We start from the raw sequence: 19,106 nt of genomic DNA on the forward strand, positions 1-19,106 counted from the left end.
TTCTGTTTTTAACTCTGTAGTTGCAATAACATGGATTTTCAGTCATCTGCTAGGATGAGTACGCTTGAAAGTTTCAATCCTGAAGAGATGGGCTGGCAGCCACGCTGTCAAATCTGATGCAAATTTGAAAGTGGGCAGAGGAATTCTGAAGCCTCCATGCTAACAGTCAGCTGGTAGTTGAGCTTATTAACAGAGTCAAGAGGAGCAAGTCTTAAATTTTCAGTTGACTGGCACAAGAAACATGCAGTGTTGGAGTACAGCAGGAATGGATTCAGTGATGGGGCATCAGGACTTGTGGATCCACTGATCAACTCATTTGAGGGGGAGATTAACACAACTATACAACAGGGCATGGTGCCTCAGTGGTTAGCACTGCTGCCCCACAGCGCCAGGGACCCAGGTTCAATTCCAACCTTGGGTGACTGTTTGGAGTTTGCACACTCTCCCCGTGTCTGCATGGGTTTCCTCCGGGTACTCCGGTTTCCTCCCACAATCCAAAGATGTGCAGGTTGTGTGAATTGGCCATTCTAAATTGCCCATAGCATTAGAGGGAAATGGGTCTGCATGGGTTACTTTTCGGATGGTCGGCGTGGACTTATTGGGCCGAAGGGCTTGTTTCCACACTGTAGATAATCTACTAAAACAGAGTTGCCACTGCTGTAGCTGAAAGGTGTGTGCTTGTCAACAGTGGTAGTAGTCTTGATGGCAGCAGATTGCTGACATCACGGGAGCAGAGGCTGGCAGAGGACACTCTACTGAACAAACAAGCACCAGCTGAAGGGGAGGAAGGGGCGGACAAACACATTGTCCACCAGCAATTGACAGAGCATCAGTGATGTAGAAGGTTGTATTTATTTTGTAAATTGTTCTTCGGCATTTGTGCTCTGATTCACAATGCTTTGAGGCCCCTTCGAAACCATGGGAGTCTCTTAACCGTATAGATCACTGCTGTCCTGAATTTTTATTCTGTCATTTCCAGAATCAGCTGCAGACTTGTTGCATCTCACAATTGGCAGCTAATCACAACAGAGAGGTTTAAATTACCTACTTCTTAGACTGGCATCTCCATCTATTTCCAGAACAAGGACTCTTCCCCAGCCAGTGACCATGTCTCAGCAAGGGACTAAAATTTATGATTCAATTATGTATTCTATACATGGACAGATGGAAATTGCGGTTGTTGGGTTAGGAGTTGTGCTTTTGTAATGTATCTCTCTCAATGCTTAAAATAAATGTAAACAGATACATGTAAAGATAGGTGCTACTCCAATTTTCATGTACTGACTTCTAGGATTTAAAATAATAGAGGATAGATTTCTAAAGGTGAAGATTAGAAGTTAAGGAAAATAAATTCAAATTTAAAACTACAATTACAGTAGCAAAGAATACTTAAAAGGTGTTCTAGTGGAAGTCTTGTACAAAGCAAATCGATATACAGCAAATTTGCTTATAGCACAGGGGACTTATTCCTGATGCATTAGTTATGCTCATGCAAAAACTCTGAAAACAGGGTAAGTAAATAGCTTCCCATTAGATTAAAAAAGTGATGGGTTTACACTCTTTCTACCTGCACAAGTTGTCGTTTGCTACAGCTATGGTAATATGGGAATTGGTTCTTCCTGCTTAAAGGAAATGCTGTCCTTTTCAAACTTCTGCTCAATCCTACATTGTTACCTCATTTAAAAATGCACACACTGAATAAATATGCAGGTGGTGAGTGTGGGGAGGGGGTCACTAACCTTTTAGTAATCACTTTCTCTGGCTGGAAGTAAATATACTACAGTACGTAATCATCCAGTTGCAATGAGATTCAACTATAATGCAGTCTTATTTCTTGGACATTATATCAGGTATCTACTTATTTTCATGGTTATAAAGGACCATAATAGAAATAGCTTATGCCACATTTTTCAGCAACAAAGTTTAGTCTTTCTGCAATGGTCCTTAGTAAAGACAAAAGTTATTATATCCAAAATTATGGATAGGGAGTGGATCTGAGGCATCAAGGTTTCTGATTGATAGGGGAACCTGCCAGTGGTGAGTTCAGAGATGTGACAAAATGGAAATCATGACAGTGAAGACTGCAGCTGAAAATGTTTTCAGCAATAGGCTCTGAAATGATTAATGAGGTGCCTGATGAAATGCTGCGTAAAGCAATGTTTAATCAACAGCAAGTTGACCATTGCACAGAGTTGGTAGTTCAAGAACTTCAATCAGTGGAATGCTTTATATTATACCCAATAAATCCATTGTCAACATCACAAATAAGTCTTTTGGGCTGTATGATAATCTCCCTGCTAGTGAGGTTGTTACTATGAGTTAAATTGTTTTTGCAGGTATTTGCATACATAGAGATAAATTTCCATTAAGATTGCGGCCTTCGAGAAAATTGAGAGGCTGAGGCACATTTAAGGCCATCTGAGAGAAGCTACATGAAACTTGTCAGTGAAACTGTTAAGATTCATTTCTCAATCAGAATTAATTAGAAAATCTCAGACTTTGAGAGGCTGATGGAAGTAAGAGAGGCACCTTCTACCTCGAGGTACAACGTCATGAGGGCCAGAATCTAGAAGATTAAGGGCTGGACAACAATAATGTAAGTGATCGTGACACACAAGGTGGAATTATTGTTGTGGTTCTGTTCGCTGAGCTGGGAATTTGTGTTATAGACGTTTCATCCCCTGTCTAGGTGACATCCTCAGTGCTTGGGAGCCTCCTGTGAAGCACTTGCGTGATCTTTCCTCCAACATTTTAGTGGTTTGAATCTGCCGCTTCCGATTCAGTTCCAGCTGTCCGCTGCAGTGGTCGGTATATTGGGTCCAGTTCGATGTGTTTGTTGATAGAATCAGTGGATGAGTGCCATGCCTCTAGGAATTCCCTGGCTGTTCTCTGTTTGGCTTGCGCTATAATAGTAGTGTTGTCCCAGACGAATTCATGTTGTTTGTCGTCTGTGTGTGTGGCTACTAAGGATAGCTGGTCGTGTCGTTTCGTGGCTAGTTGGTGTTCATGGATGCGGGTTGTTAGCTGTCTTCCTCTTTGTTCTATGTAGTGTTTTGTGCAGTCCTTGCATGGGATTTTGGACACTACGTTGGTTTTGCTCATGCTGGGTATCGGGTCCTTTGTCCTGGTGAGTTGTTGTCTGAGAGTGGCTGTTGGTTTGTGTGCTGTTATGAGTCCTAGTGGTCGCATTGGTCTGGCTGTCAGTTCGGAAATGCTCCTGATGTATGGTAGTGTGGCTAGTCCTTTGGGTTGCGGCATGTCCTCGTTCCGTTGTTTTTCCCTTAGGCATCTGTTGATGAAATTGCACGGGTATCCGTTTTTGGTGAATACCTTGTATAGGTGTTCTTCTTCCTCTTTTTGCAGTTCTGGGGTACTGCAGTGTGTCGTGGCCCTTTTGAATAATGTCCTGATGCAACTTCGTTTGTGTGTGTTGGGGTGGTTGCTTTCATAGTTCAGGACTTGGTCTGTGTGTGTGACTTTTCTGTATACTTTCATGCTGAATTCTCCGTTCGGTGTTCTCTGTACCATCACGTCTAGGAATGGGAGCTGGTTGTCCTTTTCTTCCTCTCTCGTGAATCAGATTCCTGTGAGTATGGTGTTGATGATCCGGTGTGTGTTCTCTATTTCTGTGTTTTTAATGATTACAAAGGTGCCGTCCACATGATCTGACCCAGAGTTTGGGTTGTATTTGCGGTAAGACTGTTTGTTCTAACCTTTGCATTACTGCTTCTGCTATGAGTCCAGAGATCGGTGAGCCCATGGTGTTCCATTGATTTCTTCGTATATCTGATTGTTGAATGTGAAGTGTGTTGTGAGGCACAGGTCCAGTAGTTTAAGTATGCCGTCTTTGTTAATAGGTTCAACGTCCTGTTGTCTGTTCTGTATGTCCAGCAGGTTGGATATTGTTTCTCTGGCTAGGGTTTTGTCGATAGAACTGAACAATGCTGTTACATCGAATGAGACCTGCGCGTGCCGCAACCCAAAGGACTAGCCACACTACCATACATCAGGAGCATTTCCGAACTGACAGCCAGACTGCTGCGACCACTAGGACTCATAACAGCACACAAACCAACAGCCACTCTCAGACAACAATTCACCAGGACAAAGGACTCGATACCCAGCATGAGCAAAACCAACGTAGTGTACAAAATCCCATGCAAGGACTGCACAAAACACTACATAGGACAAAGAGGAAGACAGCTAACAACCCGCATCCACGAACACCAACTAGCCACGAAACGACACGACCAGCTATCCTTGGTAGCCACACACACTGATGATAAACAACATGAATTCATCTGGGACAATACTACTATTATAGCGCAAGCCAAACAGAGAACAGCCAGGGAATTCCTAGAGGCATGGCACTCATCCACTGATTCTATCAACAAACACATCGACCTGGACCCAATATACCGACCACTGCAGCAGACAGCAACTGACAATCGGAAGCGGCAGAGACAAGCCACTATAAATGCCGGAGGAATCAGCACAGTAGCGCTTCACAGGTGGCTCCCAAGCACTGAGGATGTCACTTAGAAAGGGGACAAAACGTTTGCAACAAAAACTCCCAGCTCGGCGAACAGAAGCACAACAACGAGCATCCGAGCTACAAATCTTTTCCCAAGCTTTGAAGGTAGAATTATAATTTTCACAGGTTATTTACCGAGAGTAGATAAAATCTACTTGGATGATATAAATTTCAGCAAGGTTTCGTATTACAAAAACAATGGGCTACATCTACAAGAGAGTTTAACTATTGATTGAATGTTAGGATGATTGCCAAATAATTGAGTTCGATGGCAGTGTGGGATGAAAAATGGAGAGTAAGAAAGTGCAGTGCAGGTGACACCACCTGATTGAAGGAACAGCTATCCGAAAGCTTGTGATTTCAAATAAACCTGTTGGACTATAACTTGCAGCAATGTAAGTTCCAACTTTATCTGAACTTATTTGCTTGCTGAACAATTTCTCTTAACTCACCTGAATTCCTTGCTTTGCCAGAACATTTGTAGGATATATGAAGCATTGTTTCTGCCCTACTCAGGAGCCCTTTATTGATTTTTTTTTCTCTCTGGCACAAAGAAGCTGACTGTATTGGTGGCAGCAGCAGTGCTATTAAGCACCAGCTCAGCAATAACCTGCTCACTGACACCCAGTTTGGGTTCAGTAGGGCCACTCTGCTCCTGATCTCATTATAGCCTTAATTCAAATGTGGGCAAAAAGAACAGAATTCCAAAAGTGAGGTGAGAGTGATAGACCTTGCCATCAAGGATGCATTTGACTGAGTACAACATCAAGGAGCCCTGGCAAAACTGGAATCAATAGAATCACAGAGAACTCTCCACTGGTTGGAGTCATACCTGGTACTTAGAAAAATGATTGTGGTTGCTAGAGGTCAGTGATCTCATCTCCAGGATATTTCTGCAGGCATTCCTCTCTGGGTAATGTCCTTGGTTCAATCATCTTCAGCTACTTTATCAATGACCTTCCCCTCATCATAAGGTCAGAGTAGGGCTGATCGCCATTGACTGAACAATGTTCAGCACCATTTGTGATTCAGATACTGAAGCAGGCCATGTTCAAATGCAACAAGATCTGAACAATATCCAAGTCGGAGGTAACACATGGCAAATATCATTTGTGCCACAGAGGTGCCAGGCAATGACCGTCTGCAGTAGAAGTGAATATGTCCATCACATTTCTCATTCAATAGCGTCACCATCATTGAATCCGCCATTATCAATATCCTGGGAGTTATCATTGACCAGAAACTGAATTTGATTAGTTACATAAATACAGTGACTACAAGAGAATGTTAGAGTTTAGGAAGCTTGCACTGAGTAACTCACCTCCTCACTACCCAAAACTTTTACACCACCTACAAGCTAAAAGTCAGGGATGAGATGGAGTACTCCCCACTTGTCTAGATGAGTGTAGTTCAAACAACATTCACGAAGCTTGCTACAGGACTAAGCAGTGTGTTTGAGTGTCACCATTCCACAAACAAACACACTGACAACCAGCAATGCTCAGCACACTTTTTAATGCTCGTACTTACAAATGCAATCCCACAGAGGGGTGTAATTTAAAGACCCAACATATGAATGTGTATTAGCAACAAGATTTACAGCAGAAGTTCATCAAAAATTCATAGCACCTTCCAAACACATGCCTACTTCCATCTAGATAGACAAGGGCACGTTGGAACATCACCCTCTACAAGTTCCCTCCAAACCATTCACCATCCTGACTTGGAAATATATCTCTGTTCCTTCACTGTCATTGGGTCAAAATCCTGGAATTCCCTCCATGCTATTATGGGTCAACTTATAGTAAATAGACTGCTGCGGATCAAGAAGGGCAGCTAGGGAATGGAAATAAATGCTGGTATCGCTAGTGACACCCATGTTCTGTGAATAAATAAAGTCTACAAATATCTGCCAATTTAATTTGCAGTAATAAAAGTAAATTTTCATAAGCTTAAATGTTAAGATTTCTCCTAGTTTGGTTTTTTGCTGAGCCAACTTTGGAATCCTGATGAGAGAGCTTTCAATTCAGATTGTCCCCAACTTACAAACTCTCATTCTTCTGAATGCGATCCTGTAGAGTGTTAAAATTTTAAAGACACGACAAACTTCCCCTGTACTTACATAAAGTTCCTTTGTATTGTTCTGCATTGTGTTCTACTTGCGTATAAATCGACATAAATATTGCCATATTGTCCATATTGGGCACACTGATCATATTCCCAAACTAAACTAGTCCCTTGCCTGCATTTGGCCCTTATCTCACCAAACCGTTCCTATTCATGTACAGTATTTATCCAAAGGACTCTTAAATGTTGTACCTGTACCTGCATCCACTACTTCCTCTGCAGTTCATTCCGCACATGAACTCTGTGCAATAAAGTTGTCATTCATGTCTTTTTTAAAAACTTATTCCACTCACTTTAAAAATGTCCCCTGGTTTTGAAATCAAAACCTTGGAGAAAGGACCCTTGCTATTCATCTTACCGATGCCCCTCATGATCTTATTAACCTCTGTAAGGTCACCCGAAACCTCCTATACTCGGTGAAAAATATCCCAGCCTATCTAGTCTCCCCCAATAACTCAAACCCTCCATTCCAGGCAACTTTCTAGTAAATCTTTTCTGAACCCTCTCCAATTTAATAATATCCTTCATATAGCAGGATGACCAGAACTGTACACAGTACTCCAAAACAACCACAACATAACATGCCAACTCATACTCAAAACAAGATCAGAAGCTGCAGGCAGAATCTGTGAAGAGATATCCGTTAACATTTCAGGTCCAGTGACCTTTCCTCAGAACTGATGGGAGCTAGGAAAAGGTTTTTTTATGCAAAAGTTAGGGTAGGGGGAAAAGTGGAACAAGTAAACGATTGGTGGAGATAGAGGAAAAACATTTGGACAGACAAATGAGTGGATAATGGTCAGGCTCTGAGAATGAAAAGCTACTCATAGGGGCCATTACTTTGTCTCTGTTTCAGGCTTGCTGCAGTTTCCCAGCGAAGCTGAGCACAAGCTGGAAGAACAGCACCTAATTTTCCATTGGGAACTCTACAGCTTTCTGGACTCTGTATCAAATTCAACAATTTTAGGGCTTGCGCAACCTTACCTCAAGGAGGAGAAAGTGAGGACTGCAGATGTTGGAGATCAGAGTCGAGAGTATGGTGCTGGAAAAGCGGAGCAGCTCAGGCAGCATCTGAGGAGCAGGAGAATCGACATTTCAGGCATAAGCCCTTCATTAGGAACCATTCCTGATGAAGGGCTTATGCCTGAAACGTCGGTTCTCCTGTTCCTTAGATGCTGCCTGACCTGTTGCGCTTTTCCGGCCGACGCACCTTACCTCAACCCCCCACACACCAGGCCTTGTTATCTGCCAGTACACACTACCCATTGTTAGCCATTAACTGTCTCCATCAGTAGCTATTCATTCTCCTACTGGGGGCTGGAAGAATACAGCAAGCCAGACAGCATCTGGAGGTGGAGAAGTCAATGTTTCAGGTGTAATCCTTCTCCCAGGCTAATTGTTATCTACTCCTTTGTCTGTCCAACTATCCTCCTCTCTCTTGGGCTCTATCCCCACTTATGATTTACTCCTTTCCCTTTCCTCCACCCTATCTTCCACATAAAAATTCCTTTTCCTACCTACCATCAGTTCTGAGGAGGAGTCATTGGACCAGAAACTTTAACTCTGATTTCTCTCCACAGATGCTGCCACACCTGCTGAATATTTCCAGCAATTTCTGTTGTTTCTGATTTCCAGCATCTACAGTTCTTTCGGTTCCTATACTCAAAGGTCTGTCTGATGAAGGCAAACATGCTAAATGACTTCTTAACCACTCTGACTATATGTGAGGCAAATATTAAACACTTATGCACCTGAACCCCTAGGTCTCTCTGTTCTACAACACTGCCCAGGACCCTACTGTTAACTGTATAAGACCTAGTCTTGTTGGTTTCACCAAAATGCAATATCTCACATTTATTCATATTAATCTCCATCTGCCAGACCTTGGCTCATTGACACAATTGATCAAGATCTCTTTGTAATCAGATAACCTTCTTCACTGTCCACTATATCACGAATTTTAGTGTTATCTGCAAACTTATTAACCATGCCTCCTATATTCTCATCAAAGTTGTTTATATAAATGATAAACAAGAGTGAACCCAATACTGATCCCTATGGAACTCATCTTGTGAATAGACTCCAGCATGGAATCCATTGACAACCTGGGGAGTACCTGTATTGATATTTTTTGGTGAGATTAGATTGTTCAAAGTTTAATTTGTTTTCATGGTTATGCCTATTGTGGCTATGGAGAATACATGGGAGCATGTACAGTGCGTGGGGCCATGGGAACCTGGTAACTTGGGAATATAAGGGAGTATGGATGGGACATGGAATTGTAGGGAGCATGTCGCATATGGGTAGGGGAATGCAGTAAGAATGGATAATGAGAGTGTGAAAGTATTGGTTATGCAGAGTTATGGAGGAAACATGCAGAATGGATGAGGCGGTCATATTGGGGTTATGAAGGGAATGGGAATTTGTTTCAGCATGGATCCTGGAATTCAGAACTGGTAAATGGATTATGAGATCTAGATGTCCTAACTCCTTCAATCTGTGTCAAATGTCCAAAGAATGTTGCCAGGGTTGGAGGATTTGAGCTGTAAGGAGAGGCTGAACAGGCTGGGAATGTTTTCCCTGGAGTATCGGAGGCTGAGGGGTGACCTTATAGATGTTTACAAAATAATGGGGGGCATTGATAGGGTAAATAGGCAAAGTCTTTTCCCTGGTGTTCGGGGAGTTCAGAACTAGAGGATAGAGGTTTAGGGTGAGAGGGGAAAGATATAAAAGAGACCTATAGGGCAACTTTTTCACGCAGAGGGTGGTGCGTGTATGGAATGAGCTGCCAGAGGAAGTGGTGGAGGTTGGTACAATTGCAACATTGATGAGGCATTGGATAGGTATATGAATAGGAAGGGTTAGGAGAGATATGGGCCGGTTGCTGGCAGGTGGGACTAGATTGGGTTGGTATATCTGGTTGGCATGGACGGGTTGAACCGAAGGGTCTGTTTCCATGCTGTACATCTCTATGACTCTATGAATCTAATCAAGGAGATGTTTTGAACAGCCTGTTTCTGTGGCCACTTTTGAATGGGCTTAGAAAGTGGTGAGCCCAATGTTGTCCCGCTCCTGCCTTTTCTGGAATGGAAAAAGGTGACAGAGGCCCTTTCAAAGGAGATGATTTTGCAAAGTTGGGAAGTTCCCAATGACCCACACCTCCTCCAAGAAAATCCAAGGAAATTCAGTCCAACCACACAAAATCCTTATTTCACTTCCTTTAGCTTAGTTCATTTTAACAAGTCAAAACTAACTATTTTATCACCCGACTCATTAAAACGTCCATTCACTGCTGTCCTTACAGCTGCTTTTAAAATGTCAGTAATTTAACTAAAATGTAAGCAAGTTAGGATCACTTTTCTCAATGGTAAAGTTGCTCTACTGTGATCTTGTGTTTCTTGTTATTACTGATTTTATTCACAGGATGTCACTGTGAGATCAATAGTTTTTCTTCATTTTGGCTGTTGACATACTCTGCTAAATAGTCTCTTCGGAACCAACTGTCACATTAGAATGATTGATGTTACTCTTAGCTTATGGATAACGTGATAGTCTCTAATTAAGGAGGTTGATATTCAAAGTCTCATACCAGAGACCTTGGTCCATTCACATGCATTGACAGGACGTCTAACATTTCCTCCTTTGCCCTCCTTTTTTCTCACTGTCAAAGACTCCCAATACTCCCTCCAGGTGGAGAAACAATTTAATGCCTTCAAGTTATTATTGCATTAATGCACACAATGTGCTCTATTCCAGTGGAACACAAAACAAGTCCAATAAAGCAAACCTTCTCTTCTGATTGGGCATCTTATAGCTTACTGGAATTCAACATTTTGTTAATTAATTTTAGACCATGAAATCTATCCGCATTTCACATGGTTTATTTGCTGGCTTGGACCTTGTTTTAAATGATTTTGTTTTCATACGCAGCTTTTCATTATTCTGCTATTTACACTCAAGTCAGGTCAAATGCTTTTTAATCTTTGCCATTGCCTACCATTGCCTATGGCATGCCCTGACTGGAAATGCGATGGAGGCAGTTTCAGTTGAGTCATTCAAGAGGGTATTAAATGAGAGATGTACAGGGATAAAGCAAAAGGTTGCATGAGGTAATGATGCTCAGTTGAAGAGCCGGTGCATACGCAATAAATCAAACAGCCTCCTTTTGGACTAAAATGTTGTGATTCTGGTTTCCTTTGCCTTTTGTTCGATGACACCTTTGTTATTTAAATCTCTCCAACTCTCTCCCCTTACCCAGGCCTTGCCTTTTGATCTCTACCACCAACTCCCTCCCCACATTTTTAATGTCATGAAACCTAACACGTTTCTACCTTGTTTTAATTCTGAACAGTCATGTTCACGTTGAAAAATTAACTCTAATTCTCTCTGTACAGATGCTGCCAGACCTTTTGAGTGTTTCAAGTACTTCCTGTTTTCCTTATGTTTAACCAACTAACTTGTTTCTTGGAGAGGGTTAATGTGGTGGACATAGTCTGTATAGAATCATTATGTGGATGAGTTGGACCAAATGGTTTGTTTCCGTGCTGTATGACTCTATGACACAACGTGAAGTTCAAAAAGACATTTGATAAACTACCACATCATGGGCTTTCCAGCACATACAAAACTTGAGAAATAAAATACACAGGAGCGGCACTGATATGAAGGTGGGTGAGTGATAGGGAAGAGAAAATGTTGGTGAATAGTTGCTTTCTGGACTGTAGGCAAGTATCTAGTGGAGTATCTGAGGAGTCAGTGCCAAGACGGCTGCTTTTCTTGGTGTGTATTAATGATCATTCTTGGATTTACTGGAAGAATTTGAACATTTGTAGATGAGATAAAATTTGGAAATACTGTGAATGGTGAGAAAGATATTGATGGCTAATGCAATTTATGGTCACATGACATTTTACAGTTAATGGGGAGAAGTGTAAAATTATATCTTTTATCAGGAGAAATGTCTTTTATCACCTGGCTTGATGCCAAACTATGAGCTAAGTTCTTTATGAACTGACAGTCATAGAGATGTACAGCATGGAAACAGACCCTTCGGCCCAACTCATCCATGGCGACCAGATATCCCAACCCAATCTAATCCTTCCTGCCAGCACCCAGCCCATATCCCTCCAAACTCTTCCTATTCATATACCCATCCAGATGGCTTCTAAATGTTGTAATTATACCAGCCTCCACCACTTCCTCTGACAGCTCATTCCATACATGGACCATCCTTTGCGTGAAAATGTTGCCCTTTAGGTCTCTTTTATATCTTTCCCCTCTCACCCTAAACCTATGCCCTCTAGTTCTGGACTCCCCTACCTCAGGAACAAGACATTGTATATTTACCCTATCCATGCCCCTCATGATTTTATAAACCTCTATAAGATCACCCCTCAGCCTCCAGTGCTCCAGGGAAACAGGCCTAGCCATTCAACCTCTCCCAGTAGCTCAAATTCTCCAACCCTGGCAATATCCTTGTAAACCTTTTCTGAACCCTTTCAAGTTTCACAACATCCTTCCAATAGGAAGGATACCAGAATTGCATGCAATATTGCAAAAGTGGCCTAACTGATGTCCTGTACAGCCTCAACTCCCAACTCCTGTACTCAATACTCTGACCAATGGAGGAAAGCATACCAAACATCATCTTCACTATCCTATCTACCTGCAACTCTACTTTCAACTTGAGGTTGGGGTGGAAGGTGTTGGTGAAGTTGATGAATTGTTCAACCTCCTCATAGGAGCATGGGATGGTGCTGATACAGTCGTCAATGGAGAAGAAAAGGTGGGGGTGATGGTGCTGGTGTAACTTCAGATGGACTGTTCCACGTATCTTCTGGACCAACCAACCATGAGGAACCTTGACACATGCCTCAGTAAAGTTCATGTTAACAACATCCATTGCCTTACCCTCAAAAACCATCTTTGCCAGTCCCTTTGGTTTCCCTGGTGTGAGAATCTGTAATCAGGGGGCATCAAATCCCAGCAAGGGCTCACTCATTCAAGATGGAGATGAGGAGGATATCTTTTCCTCAGAGGGGAGTGAATCTATGGGATTCCATACTGCAGAGGGCTGTTGAGACGGGGTCATTAACTATATTTACAGATGAGAAGGTCAGATTTTAATTAATCAGAGAAACAAGGCTTATATGGGAAAGGCAGGAAAGTACAGATGGGGATTATCAGCTCAGGCATGATCCCATCGAAGGGCAGAGCATATTCAATGGGCTAAATGGCCTAATTCCACTGCCAAGTATCATGATCTTAACTCAATCAGTTTCAAACTCAAAAATAAATTCCATAATATTATGCTTCTCTGTTCACAAAGCTGCTTTACAATGAGATTATTAGATATTTCTCTTTACACAACAATTGATCTGGAATAGGCCATTCACTTGATAGTTCCTTGACATGCTATTACAGAAAAACCATCTCATATACAAACCAGGATTCCATCCATTACAGCCCTGAGACTCAATAGTTGTCCAGTCGGGATGGAGATTACAGTTGCACACAGTTACTGTACTGTCCTTGCTACAAGTACATTCAACTTCCTGACTGTAACCATATTTACATTACCATCACTGTTTGCTCCCTCTGAAAGAATTCTTGCTAACGGTTGCTGCTGCTTGTGCTTTCTCAGCTTTACCTAAAGCGACTCTAAATTTTACTTAATTTCATAAATGTCATTTTCTATGAAATTCCCAGGTTGAGTTGGCTGTCCCACTAATTCACTAATTCATAAACTGTATCCTTTTTTCACAATGCAACTTGACCTTGTTTGGCTTTTTGCCTATTCTTCCTAAATCCCGACAACCATTCACTTCCCAGCCATGGTCATTCTGCAGCCACATTTCCACAATGGCAGTTCAATAATATCTGTGATCTTGAGGAGAAGGCAAAGTCAAGGGCTATCTTCAGGTTTAGATTTCAAAGAATCACAATTTATCATACATTGGTACGAAATACTGCTATACATATTAGTAGTATTTGGTAATGTTTTGTAGTTACATTCACTAAGGACTAATTTGTTTTTGTATATTCATGCCCTTGTGCTCTCAAGACTTTCTCTCATTCTAGATTGTTAACTGCCCACACTGTGCAGTGATGTGTGACTTTCTGACAATGGCAAGGTCACTTCAGGTTGCTGAAGCCCTTACATAACAGCCCTGCCCCAGCTTTATTTACCCGGTCACTGACACTGAATCACAGGTACATAGAATTCTTACACATAAGTTACCCCAGGCTAGTTCTTTTTGCATCATTTACTGGACATTTTCCTTGTCTCTCCCATCCTTCACAAGTCTTTGTCTTGATTCACCTGTGTCAACAGATGGACAAGGAAAGTGAATGACAAGGGGTATAAGCTCTTGAGGTAATGATAGCGATCTTGTCTTTTCACTGCTGGGTTCAATCAATCCAAGTGAAGGAATCTAACAATAATGAAGCTGCAGCAGTGTGCGGGAATGATCAGGTCATAATAGTTCTGTGTCATTATTAGCACTGCATACCTTAGGAAGCTTCCTTTATTTCCTTCAAGTGCCCATCCAATCAATGTAAGTTAAACAGTTAAATAGCTATTAAAGTTTTTAAAAACCGGCTAGTGAAATGAGAAGACAGCTGGGGCCTGTCACACGAATATCCTGTGCCATGTAGGAACTCCAGAACACTGCATGTCCTGGAAAACCACATATGCAGGAAGTGCCACCAAATGCATGAGTTCAAACTCAGATTCTCAGAGTTTTAAGGGCCAGCTGGCATCATCCCATTGCAGCCAGGATAGCATATCTCAGGAGGTGATCACCACATTGCCGATGTTCCTGCCAAGTTGCGTGGGTACACAGTGTATAGTAGCCTGAAGGTTATCATTTGGGGTTTTATTCTGTGCTGAGAAACATATCTGCACCATCACACAAGTAAATTTAAACTCAGAGAGGAATTAGGCCACACACAACCCAATTTTAAAGGGGACATTTACCTGCAGCTACAGAAGAGGAGAGAGAATGGATGATGAAGGGCTTATGCCTGAAACGTCGAATTTCCTATTCCTTGGATGCTGCCTGACCTGCTGTGCTTTAACCAGCAGCACATTTTCAACTGTGATCTCCAGCATCTGCGGACCTCATTTTTTACCCAGAGAATGGATGATGTCTGCCTAGATTAGGAAAACAGGCATCACTTCAGGAAGCCCCTGGAGATGTTGAACACCAGTGAGGCTGTTCATACATCAGTGAAATACAGTCAGTGCAAATCCATAGCAACTTGGCAAACCTGGTTTCTTCCAGGTTGGAAGGAGAGAGAAACAAGTATAAAAATGCAGCTGCCAGTGGAGACTTAGTAGTTAGGGATAGATAATTTATTTTCAATTGTCAATGTTGGTGCTGAATTGTCCGTCATCTCCCTCATGTCAAGGTAAAGAACATTACTGAATATGTGCAAAACATTCTGTGAGGGAAAAGGATTGGCTAGAATTTCCACGGTGGTTCAGTGGTTAGCGCTGCTGCCTCAGCGCCAGGGGCCTGGGTTCGATTCCAGCCTCGGGTGACTGTCTGTGTGAAATTTGTACATTCTCCTGTGCCCATGTGGGTTTCCTCCCACGCTACAAAGATGAGCACGATTGGGTGAATTGGCCGTGGGAAATTGCCTATTGTGTGTCTAGAATGTACTAGATGGATTAGCTATGGGAAAGCGCAGGGTCTGGGTGGGTTGCTCTTTGGAGGGTCAGTGCAGACTTGACAGGCTGAATGGCCTGCTTCCACACTGTGGGGATTTTATATTCTATGAAGTTGAATGTAATGATGTAGCGAAGAAAAGGCTTTACGTTGTAGATGCAGTATTTTAAGAGCTAGGACAAAAATGATTGAACAGTACCTTACAGGTGGTAATCTCCTAATGGCAATGAGTGAAGCGGTAAGAAGTTAGCATAAGTGAATATGTGTCTTGAGGAGAGAAGGAGTCAGATTTCTAAGCAGTCGGACCAGATCTGGGGCAGGAAAGACCTGTATAAGGCCAACTGATTGATCCCATCCTTATTCACCATACAATGATCTTACAGGAAGGTTTAATAGTGCTGTGATCACCAAGATGGAGTTGCAGTGATGAGGATCAAAAAGCAAAGAGACTTGGAGGATAAACAAAAGAGTAAAGAATGGTGTAAAAAGAAGAATTTGATGGAGGAAAAGAATCAAAACAATTATCATGTAATTCGAACATATAAATATTAATGAAGTACAGGCAGGTTCCCATGTTAGTTTGACATCAACTTGATATACAACTTCAGTACCACTTCCTAAACATCAAATTTTAGTGTGTAGTGCCTGGTAGAACTCCAGCTGAGGACTAACCAGTGTTTTGTAAAAGCTGACTTTCTCATTTTGTATTCAATGTCCATATTTACAAAGTATCTAAAATGTTTTATTTATTGCTGCAACAACTTGTCTTGCCATGGTCAAGGGTTTATGAAAAAATGCAGAAAATGTATAAATAATAATGATGCTGGTGTTGGACTGGGGTGGACAAAGTTAAAAAATTACACAATCCAACAGGTTTATTTGGTGGTATGAGCTTTCGGAGCACTGCTCATTCATCAGGTAGATAATGGGGCAGGATCATAAGACACAGAACTTAATATGTAAATTATTCATTAATATGTAAATCCCAGATTGAAGTCACATTGTCAAGATAACTGAATGTTGTATAAAAAAAGTTGACATCTCAGCTCAGACAACGCTTGAAAGGTGTGAGGTTAGTCTGTCTGCATTCCAATTTTGCTCGAGACTGTTTCTATTTCCAAAGTAGCAATTTATAAAATGTCACATGGTTTGACTGCCTGCATTGACTGGCCAATCCATGTGACAATCGAAATCTGCAACCCATTCTAAAAGATGAAAAACGTAACAGCAATCTAGGTTTGTTCAACATATTGCATCAGTTGTATGATACTATGATCTCATGCTATAAATTCTGTGTCTTATGATCCTGCCCCACTAACTACCTGATGACTGAACATCACTCTGAAAGTTAGCCATTCCAAAATATGCCTGTTGGACCAAAACATGGTGTTGTGTTATAAATAGTAAGGCAGTTTTCTTGTTAGTTCATGGGATATGGATGTCTTAACCTTGTCCAGAATTTAATTACTCATTTCTGGTTGTCATTCAGAAGTTGGACTCCCTTTTACCTTTTTGAACCATTGTACTTGAATAAGTTTTTGAAGAAGTAACAAAGAAGATTGATGAGGGGAGAGCAGTAGACGTGATCTATATGGAATTCAGTAAGGCTTTCGACAACGTTCCCCATGGGAGACTGGTTAGCAAGGTTAGATCTCATGGAATACAGGGAAAACTAGCCATTTGGATACAGAACTGGCTCAAAGGTTGAAGACAGAGGGTGGTGGTGGAAGATTGTTTTTCAGACTGCAGGCCTGTGACCAGTGGAGTGCTACAAGGATCGGTGCTGGGCCCTCCACGTTTTGTCATTTACATAAATGATTTGGATGCGAGCATAAGAGGTACAGTTAGTAAGTTTGCAGATGACACCAAAATTGGAGATGTAGTGGACAGTGAAGAGAGTTACTTCAGATTACAACAGGATCTTGACCAGATGGGTCAATGGCTGAGAAGTGGCAGATGGAGTTTAATTCAGGTAAGTGTGAGGTGCTGCATTTTGGGAAATCAAATCTTAGCAGGACTTATACACTTAATGGTAAGGTCTTAGGGAGTGTTGCTAAACAAAGAGACCTTGGAGTGCAGGTTCATAGCTCCTTGAAAGTGGAGTCGCAGGTAGATAGGATAGTGAAGAAGGCATTTGGTATGCTTTCCTTTATTGGTCAGAGTATTGAATACAGGAGTTGGGAGGTCATGTTGCAGCTGCACAGGACATTGGTTAGGCCACTGTTGGAGTATTGTGTGCAATTCTGGTCTCCTTCCTATCGGAAAGATGTTGTGAAACTTGAAAGGGTTCAGAAAAGATTTACAAGGATGTTGCCAGGGTTGGAGGGTCTGAGCTACAGGGAGAGGCTGAACAGGCTGGGGATGTTTTCCCTGGAGCGTCAGAGGCTGAGGGGTGACCTTATAGGGGTTTATAAAATCATGAGGTCATGGATAGGGTAAATAGACAAGGTCTTTTCACTTGGGTCGCGGGAGTCCAGAACTAGTGGGCATAGGTTTAGGGTGAGAGGGGAAAATTTTAAAAGGAATCTAAGGGGCAACTTTTTCACACAGAGGGTGGTGCGTGTATGGAATGAGCTGCCAGAGGAAGTGGTGGAGGCTGGTACAATGACAACATCTAAAAGGTATGAACAGGAAGGATTTAGAGGGATATGGACCAAAGGCTGGCAAACGAATAGATTAGGTTGGGATATCTGGTTAGCATGGATGAGTTGGACTGAAGGGTTTGTTTCCGTGCTGTACATCTCTATGACTCTATGATTCTATGATTCTATGACTATTGCACTAGTGTTATCTTTGGTTTCCACAAAAGGGAATGTAGTGAAGTAGCCAGTCACCAGAATGTAACCGTTACCTTGAACATGATAAATATCCGTGGTGACCTTGCACTAATACTCTGAAAGAATTTCCATAGAAGAGAGGTTACTTTGATTGTTGTAGACGGTAAAGTTGATGTATTTCACAGAACGTGAATAGTCTTTATTGATGCTGGATTAAAAAATGGATTCGCGTGCCTCGATCTTGTATTTCCAGCACTTGGGTGATCAAAAATAGAAATTGTTAGAAAAGCTCAGCAGGTCTGGCAGCACATGTGGTGAGAAATCAGAGTTTGAGATCTTGGAGAAGATTTGTAGCTCTGAGGAAGGGTTACTCAATCTGAATCATTGACTCTTTCGGTTTTTACTTGTGTGACTGATATGTATATGCTCCAACATGTCTTATGTAGACTTTGTTGAAGTACTACTTCTTTGCCTTTAAAGATTACTTTTCTGGACAGTCTTAGTTCATTTTGTAATACACACCAAAGTATGTGTTGGTTTGCAGACCTCTTAGGTGAATTCAGACCACCAGCAAATGATGATCTTTTGGAGTTCTTACATTTAGTCACCATCTAAGGCAGTGCAGTGTAGTCAATGTTGTGCACGTAAAGTTTCAAAACATGTCTGATAATGTACCAAATATTAAAACTGTTAGCATACTTGAAACCATAGACAAAAAAAAGACACTGGAAGTACAGTACAAATTGGTTAAGGAATAGAAAACAGAGAGAGGTATATAGGAAAATTCCTCAAGATTCAATACTAAAGTCACAATTGTTTCTGATATTCTTTAATGACTTAGAAATCAGGGCTAGAAGGCACAATTTTGAATTCCCAATGACACAAAACCTGGAATGGTACCAAACAATCAGGAAGACAGTAATAGAATTCAAGAGGAGAGTTAAACTGTAGAATGGGTGGACAGTTAGCAGATGAAATGTAATGCAAGATGGTGTA

This window comes from Hemiscyllium ocellatum, chromosome 2, assembly GCF_020745735.1.
Source record: "Hemiscyllium ocellatum isolate sHemOce1 chromosome 2, sHemOce1.pat.X.cur, whole genome shotgun sequence".
NCBI classification, from domain to species: domain Eukaryota; kingdom Metazoa; phylum Chordata; class Chondrichthyes; order Orectolobiformes; family Hemiscylliidae; genus Hemiscyllium; species Hemiscyllium ocellatum.